This window comes from Gossypium hirsutum, chromosome A01 (genome assembly GCF_007990345.1).
Source record: "Gossypium hirsutum isolate 1008001.06 chromosome A01, Gossypium_hirsutum_v2.1, whole genome shotgun sequence".
Classification (NCBI taxonomy): domain Eukaryota; kingdom Viridiplantae; phylum Streptophyta; class Magnoliopsida; order Malvales; family Malvaceae; genus Gossypium; species Gossypium hirsutum.
The window spans coordinates 110,062,681-110,070,762 of record NC_053424.1 but is presented as its reverse complement, the minus strand read 5'-3'; the positions used below and the strand labels follow the sequence as shown (position 1 = coordinate 110,070,762).

At 38.6% G+C, this 8,082-nt stretch overlaps 2 non-coding genes across 2 annotated transcripts; one reads left to right on the top strand and one right to left on the bottom strand.

Moving 5' to 3' along the window:
- The first annotated feature begins 4,365 nt into the window (after positions 1-4,365).
- Positions 4,366-4,472, top strand: LOC121206685 (small nucleolar RNA R71). The gene has a single exon (XR_005901828.1). It is a non-coding gene; the product is annotated as a small nucleolar RNA R71 (small nucleolar RNA).
- Positions 4,473-6,503: 2,031 nt separating this feature from the next.
- On the bottom strand, positions 6,504-6,606 carry LOC121206400 (small nucleolar RNA R71). Its single transcript, XR_005901460.1, has one exon. It is a non-coding gene; the product is annotated as a small nucleolar RNA R71 (small nucleolar RNA).
- Between the last annotated feature and the right edge of the window lie 1,476 nt (positions 6,607-8,082).

Genomic DNA, 8,082 nt, shown 5'->3' with positions numbered 1-8,082 from the left:
TGTATTCATGAGCCCAAAGTATCGCGCTAAACGAGTCACATATGGACCAAGGCTGATGACTCTCTTTCGTTGTCTGTCGTTTTGATGGCGACAGGCAAAGGCAATGAAATAAGCGAGATAAAAAATGTGCCCCTGCCTCATGCTCCGCAGGAAGTATGGGTCGTGAGTGTTAACGACACCAGTGCTCTCTTGTCTCCCTGTTAATGTGTATGCCAAAAGAGCGTAGAGATATCGCAGAGCTGGAGCTAGAGCCGATGCCTTGGAGCGGCTGGGGTCATAGATACCTGTAGCAGGCATCCTGGCATTCCAACATGATAAAAGCGCATAGTAGATGTGGCGGTGGAGGTGGGAAAAGTTTTCAGCCTCCATGAAATTTTCTGTATAGAGTTCCAAATCCACTCTAAATTCTGGGACACTTAACTGCCGTACCAGACCGCCAAGGCAAAATTGGACTATTCCTGGGTTGTCGTGCTCCACCATAATTGTTTGCATCTGAAACATCGAGCATAGTTCCAAAAACTCTCAATACGTCAGCTCGATGATGTCAAAGAATCAGTCCCACACAGCTGTAGCTAAGAGGGCCCGAACCAAATCAGCTAGATGGACATGCTCTAGTGCTGCCCAATCAATGCAACGGCGCACACCTAGGGGTCGGGTACATAGAATCTAAAATAATTCCTCCTAGGGCCCTGTTGAAAATTCGATGAATGGATGTCGTATTTCAGTGGTGGGACCTGAGGAGGATGCCGCTTCTTTTCACTTTTTAGAGGCGAGGACAGAAGTTTTCTTGCCTCTAGTGTTCGTCATAATTTCCTGCAAAAGTAATCACATGGCTCTAATCAACATAGTGACCAAACGAATAATAACAAACATCTAAATGCAACATAATCAGACAGAATAGAATCGTAATGACTAGTGTAGAACTAACTAATGGAGTACTAAATATGTATAAGAAAGATACGAATTAACTGAACAAAGCGAATGACTCTAAAAAAAACTATGCAGCATATAGCAAATTTCTAAAATGTTCTTAAGCAGAAAATCAATAAAAATTGAAACTAAGCAATAATCACAAATGAAAATAAAGTATTAGTAAGTAATAAATGAGTCAAATGAAAATGATATAGAATAGTGATAAAGAAATATAGGTAATAATAGTCAACAAATAAAATAAAATAAATGAGTAAAATAGTATAAAAAAGTTAGAGGTGCAAGAGAGGAAACCGAGAGTGGTGGGGTCAGCAGGGTCATGCGGCGGAGCTTGGTGGTCGAAGGGAGAGGGGAAAAAAAAGAAGAAAAGAGGTAAGGGAAGAAGAAAGGGAAAGAGGAAAGAATAGAAAAGGAAAGAAGGGAGAAAGAAAAAATAGAGAAGGAGGATGGGGGTAAAGAAAATAGGGAAGTAGTGGAAAGAAGAAGGGAAAAGAGAAAAAGGAAATAACAATGAAGAAATGAAGGAGAAATAGGGTGGTTAGTTGTAGAAGATGATGAATAGTGAAGGGAAATGAGAAGAAATTAGGGTTAGGGGGGAAATTAAAGGGAGGCCATGGTCTTGTAAGCCCCATTTTGGGTCACACAGCCGTAGCTCACGCTCGTGTGATAGTTTTCTAGCCCATGTTTTTCGTGAAATCATAGTCAGTGTTGCACACGGTCCTTTGGCCACGCCTGTGTGGGCAGGCCGTCTGGTGTGAACGGTCGGGTCGCACGGCCGTGTGCACGTTCGTTCGCTTCTCCCACGCCCTTGTAAGGTTTGACACGCCCGTGTTCATGATCTGTGCTTGTGGTCTGATGTTTTAAGTCAGTATCCCACACGGCCCGTGGACACACCCGTCTGTCTAGGCCTCGTGGCCTACACAGCCGCATTACACAGCTACGTGGTGCTCCCTTCGTTTCTCTCACGCCCGTGGTAAGTCCAACACGCCCATTTCTATTAATCAGGATTGCACACGGGCTTCAAGCACTGCCGTGGCATCATCCCGTATTCTATTCTGTCTTTTTTGAACGTTTCGATCTTTAGGTAAGTTCTCACATGGCCTCAAGCACGCTCGTGTTAAATGCCGTGTGGCTCCCACGGCCGCCTCGCACGGCCGTGACAATTTATCGCAGCCCGTGTGTCATCCTGTCTTAGGAAAAATATTTGTCCTATTTTAACACGGCCATGGCCACGCCCGTATCTCCTGCCCGTGGTAAGCCCACGGCCTAACACACACCCGTATGCTAGGCCCTGTACGCTAAGAATACCTGTAGTTAGATTGTAAAACAAATGGAAAAACGAACTATGTTATTTAGTGGAGTTAGTGCTCGGGTTACCTCCCGAAAAGCGTTTATTTAAAGTCTAAGCTCGACTTACCTCAATTTCATGTGGCCACGATGGATTGAGGAGTTGGAACTCCTCACCTCTATTATCAATTTGATCAAAATAAGGTCTGAGTCGAGTATTATTTACCTTGAAAGTTCCGAATTCAGTATGTGTTACCTCCACTGTACCATGTAGGAAGGTATTCAATACCTGAAGGGAATCACTCCGTTTGTATTATGCTTTGAAGTAGCAATTCGATGGTCCTTTTCTTCTAACAATATTTTGTCCCCGACCTCAAATTGTTTTGTTTCATCCCTACGCTTATCGTGGTGTCGCTTTAATTTATTCTGTTCTTTTGGTTTCTCCTCTACATGTGTTCGAATACATGTGTTCGCCATTCGTCTAGTTCATTGATCTGAAGTCTACATTCCTCATGACTCATTCTGTTTTTGTCACATGGACTAGAATGTGGCTCCATCACGTTCTTCCTAGGGGTTTCTTGCAAAGAGGTTTGCACCTTAACATTACTCGAGTTAATTGAACTTAAACAATCGTCTCGATTACTAAATATATTAGCAGAATCACGAGCTTGAAGTGTAATCATGTCATCTCTTACACGGAGTATCAATTCACCTGTGCCAACATCTATGATAGTTCCAACAGTTGCTAAAAAGAGCTTTCCTAAAATTAAAGGCACGTCACTATCCTCATCCATGTCTAGAACAACAAAGTTAACTGGGAATATAAATTTATTAATTTTGACAAGTACGTCTTCAATAATACCCCTAGAAAATCTAATAGTTTTATCTGTTAATTGAATGCTCATCCTAGTTTGTTTGGGTTTCCCAAGACCGAGTTGTTTAAACATTTTATAAGGCATGACATTAATACTAGCCCCTAAATCAGCCAACGCATTCTTAATATTTAAACTACCAATTAAATAAGGAATAGTAAAACTCCCTAGATCTTTCAATTTGTTGGGTAGCTTATTCTGTAGAACGGCTGAGCAAACTGCGTTTAATTCCACATATGAGGCATCATCTAAATTTCGTTTATTAGCCAAGAGCTCTTTTAAATATTTCACTGCGTTTGGCATCTGCGAAAAAGCTTCAATAAATGGTTAGTTAATATGTAATTTTTTTAATAATTTAAGGAATTTACCGAATTGTTCATTTGTGAGGTCTTTCCTTGTCGCATTGGGGTATGGCACACAAGGTTTATACTCTTTACTTACCATTTTCTATTTATCATTACTTACATCAACCTTACCTTCATTCTCCACATTGTCTTGCCTCGATTTCGGTTCAGCTTCAGCTAACCCTTCATCATTGTGCACAGTAATGGCATGAAGTTGCTCCATTGAGTTAGTTTCAGTGTTACTAGGGAAGTTACCTTGTGGACATTCAGAAATCAACTTAGCAAGCTGTCCTAGTTGAGTTTCGAGCCTTGAATCGATGCTTGCTGATTCTTAAATGCAATTTCAATATTCTAAAAACGAGTTTCTGACACCGAGATAAATTTTGTAAGCATCTCTTCAAGGTTCAATTTCTTCTCTTGTTGGTAAGGTGGTTGCTGAAAACTTGGAGGATATGGTGGTCTTTGATTTCCTTGGACTCCCCATGAGAAATTTGGGTGACTCCTCCAACCTGCATTTTAAGTGTTACTATAAGGATTATTTTGAGGTCTAGAATTATTACCCATATAGTGGACTTGTTCCTCCTCAAATCTAGGGTTAAAGGATGAAAAATCTGTGTTGTGTACTCCTCCTCTATCACATCTCATCACTGGATGTACCTGAGTAGAACCATATAAACCATCAATCTTTTTATCTAAAAGTTCATCTGGTTAGATAGCATAGTGACGCGTCAAGGTTAAAAGCACTAGCTGCTTTTGTTGGCTTTGTTCTCATGACTTGCCATTGATAGTTATTCAGTGACATCTCTTCAATAAATTCATAAGCCTCTTCAGGTGTTTTGTTGTTTAACGTTCCACCGGCGGCTGCATCGATCTGTTGCCTTGTTGAAGTGTTCACACCGTTGTAAAAAGTTTGAACCTGCAACCATAGAGGTAACCCATGGTGAGGGCACCTTCTTAATAAGTTCTTGTATCTCTCCCATGCATCATAAAGAGTTTCTAGATCCATCTGCACAAAAAAAGAGATATAATTCCTCAATTTAGCTGTTTTAGCAGGAGGAAAATATTTAAGTAAGAATTTTTCCATCATTTGTTCCCAAGTGGTGATTGACCCTTGCGGTAACGAGTTTAACGACTGTTTTGCTTTATTCCTTAATGAAAATGAAAACAACCGAAGGTGAATGGCATCGTCAGAAACGCCATTGATCTTAAAGGTATCGCAGAATTCCAGAAAATTTGCTAAATGAGTGTTCTGATCCTCGTCCTACAAACCATCAAATTGAACAAACTGTTGTATCATTTGAATCGTGTTAGGCTTCAATTCAAAATTATTTGCAGCAACAACAGGCCTAACTATACTCAATTCAGTTCCTATTAAAGTAGGTTTAGCATAATCATACATAGTACAAGGAGCAGGATTCTGATTTACTGGATTTACAGCAACCACTGGAGGTAGCAGATTATTTTGATTATCAGCCATCTCCTCGGTTGTAGTACGAATATCGCCCTCTTGCCCTTCCTCTATGTATTGTAAGCTTCGCCTTATTTTTCTTCGGTTTCTGTGAGCTGTGCTTTCAATCTCACTGTCGAAAAGTAGAGGTCCTGACAGGTTTCTTCTAGCCATAAACTATAAAAACCTGTCAGAAGTAAATAAAAGGAATTTTAGTAATTAAAACATAATTAAATTGCAATAAAAATAAAAAATGGCGAAAGTAATAAAAATTAAGCGTTCCTAATATCTTAGTCCCCCCGACAACGGCGCCAAAAACTTAATGGTCACTAAACTAACTAAAAATTCGACTTAAGGTAAGCGCACCTATCGAACAGTAGTATAGTTCTGGTGGGACCGGAAATATCGTATCCACGAGGACTAAAACCACTAGTAATTACTATCTTTTTATTATCTAGCCTAACAATTTAGAGAATTAAAGGATGTTTTTAAACTAAAACTAATTATCTAATTAACTAAGATTACGACAGAGACTAAAGTTGGAAAATACTTTTTAGAAAACCGATGGAGAGGATAATACCCAAGGAAGAATCCATCTAGACGATTTATTCACTTAACTTAATCCATAGAAATCCCTGATTTATGTTAATATCTTTCTCGAGACTAAAAACAACTGACTCTAGGTTGATTAATTGAAATCTCTTTCTAACTAAAACCCCTATTGTCGCATTAACTCGATCTATGGATTCCCTTATTAGATTTGACTCTAATTCGGTAGATTTATGTCGTCCTATCTCTAGGATTGCATGCAACTTCGCTTAATTATGAACGATCTACTCTTGAACAGGGACTTTTGCTCCACTGAATAAGCACATCAAGAACCTGAATTAATATCCTGAAATGTTAAAGCAAGGGTTAAACTCACAATTAAGAATGAAAATAAGTATTTATCATATAATTCAAATAGTAATAAGATCCGTCTTAGGTTTTATCTCCCCTAGGTATTTAGGGAGTTTAGTTCATAATAATAATGGAAAACATCTCCAAATTTAGAAAACAACAAAACATAAAGAAACCCAATGAACTTCTAGGAAATTGGATGGAAATCTTCAGCCTTGATGTAGATCCTACTTCCGAGTTGATTCTGATGGCTGTCCCCCTTTAATCCTCTTCTAGGTCGTTAAATAGACTTTGGAATGCCCAAAATTAGCCTTTTCGAGTAGAATTAGACTTAGACTCGAAAAGGACAAGGCCGTGTGCCACGCTCGTGGGAAGATGCTCAGGCCGTGTGCAATTCTGACTTGGTTTCGTGTTGACACGGCCATGACACACAGGCGTGTGGATCACCCGTGTGAAAGTGCCTAGGCAGTGTGAAACACTGAATTAGGCCCAATTTGTCCGTTTTTAGCTCGTTTCTCGCACTTTTTGCTATCCTAAGCTTTCCTGAGTAAAAAACATGAAATTAAAGGATTAGGAGCATCAAATTCACTAAAACCAAGGAAAATCATTCATAAATATGCCAAGCATGGGGTAAAAATATGTATATATTATGGTTTATCAACATGGGGCAAACTTGCAAGAAATAAATTCCTACAAAAGTTTTTTTCCATAAGCAAAACGATTCAGTTAAGAAGGGAAATTTTGATTTTTAAACAGTTAGAAGGAGAAAGCCTTCACAAAGCATGGGAGCGTTTCAAAACATTGATTCAGAAGTGCCTACATACTGGTTGCCTGAGTGGTTACGACTGTAAACTTTTTACAACGGGTTGGATGTACATTCGAGGTTAGGATTAGATTGAGCAACAGGAGTAGCTTTGATAAACAGAACATACAAGGATACGTACGACTTAATAGAAAGTATGGCAATGAATTCCTGCCAATGGCCAATTGAACGTTATACATATTGCCAAAGACCATCTACGGTGAAGGTTGTCTAGGAAGATGACAAATACCAACAATTACTGGACAGAATCAATCAAATAGAGGTTGAAAAGGGTACATCGGATATCTATGGATGAGACAAACCGCTTTTCCACTATATTAATAATCTTACTAAGAATGTGAACTACATTAAAAATAAGGGTGGAAATCCCTATTGAAATACATACAATCCCAGATGGAGAGATCACTCGAACTTGAGATAGGAAGGAAACCAAAGAGGAGGTAATAACTTGAATCAAGTTAAAAACATTAATTATCAACCTCTTTATTTATAGAAACCTCAGGACAAGGTCAACCCGTATGACCATATTCTATGTGGCCAACGTCTGGATAAAATAGAGAGGGAAATGCAGTCAATGAGAACGGATGTGAAACAAGTGCAGTCTAAATGCACCAACTTAAAAAGAACATTGACTAAACTTGAAGATCAAATGAGCCAATTGATGAGTATGATGGGTGACATCATGTTAAACATGCATTAAAATCAAAATCGAGTCTCAAACTAACTTACAAAAGCCCTTAAACAAGTTTGGAAGTAAATCAAAGCCAATCTGAAACATTTATAAATATTAGATAAAAAGTTAAAATATGAGTCACACAATCATATGGCCAGGCCATGTGAGAAGGTTGAGGTCATCACATGATCATGTCTCCAAACGGTATAACAAATAGTGGCCATGTAAATTGTCCTACACCAAAATTAAACAGACAACATTATTGTGCCCTACACCCGTGTATGGCACGTAGCGGTGTGGCAGACCGTGTCACAAATCGTGTATACCTAAAAATGCCTTCCATAATAAGCAAAAATGACCTAAACTCTCTTAAGCCTCAAGTTACTACTATGGGCTCTTAACCAACCTATTACAGTACACCAAAATACACCAAAACTCAGCATAATTCATTCAACCTAAGTGCCTAACCAATATGTCACATTGACACCACAATTAAATCATGAAACAACAACCATTCATCACCATTCCTACCAAACTATCCATACCTAAACATTGATATGCAACTAATATTCTTATATCTAAAATACCTATATATAAATTCGCCAAATAGCTTAAAGCACATGCACAAATTTCTTCAAACAAAACATACCATATATTGTAAATGTCTTAAATCATTTCAAAGTCCAACTTAATCACACTAGATATAAATATTTGCCTAATATAATTAAAAATCCATAACCATTTCATGCCATTGCCTAAGAATAAACAAAATGCCACTCAAAACTTTACCCACATCATCAACCTAT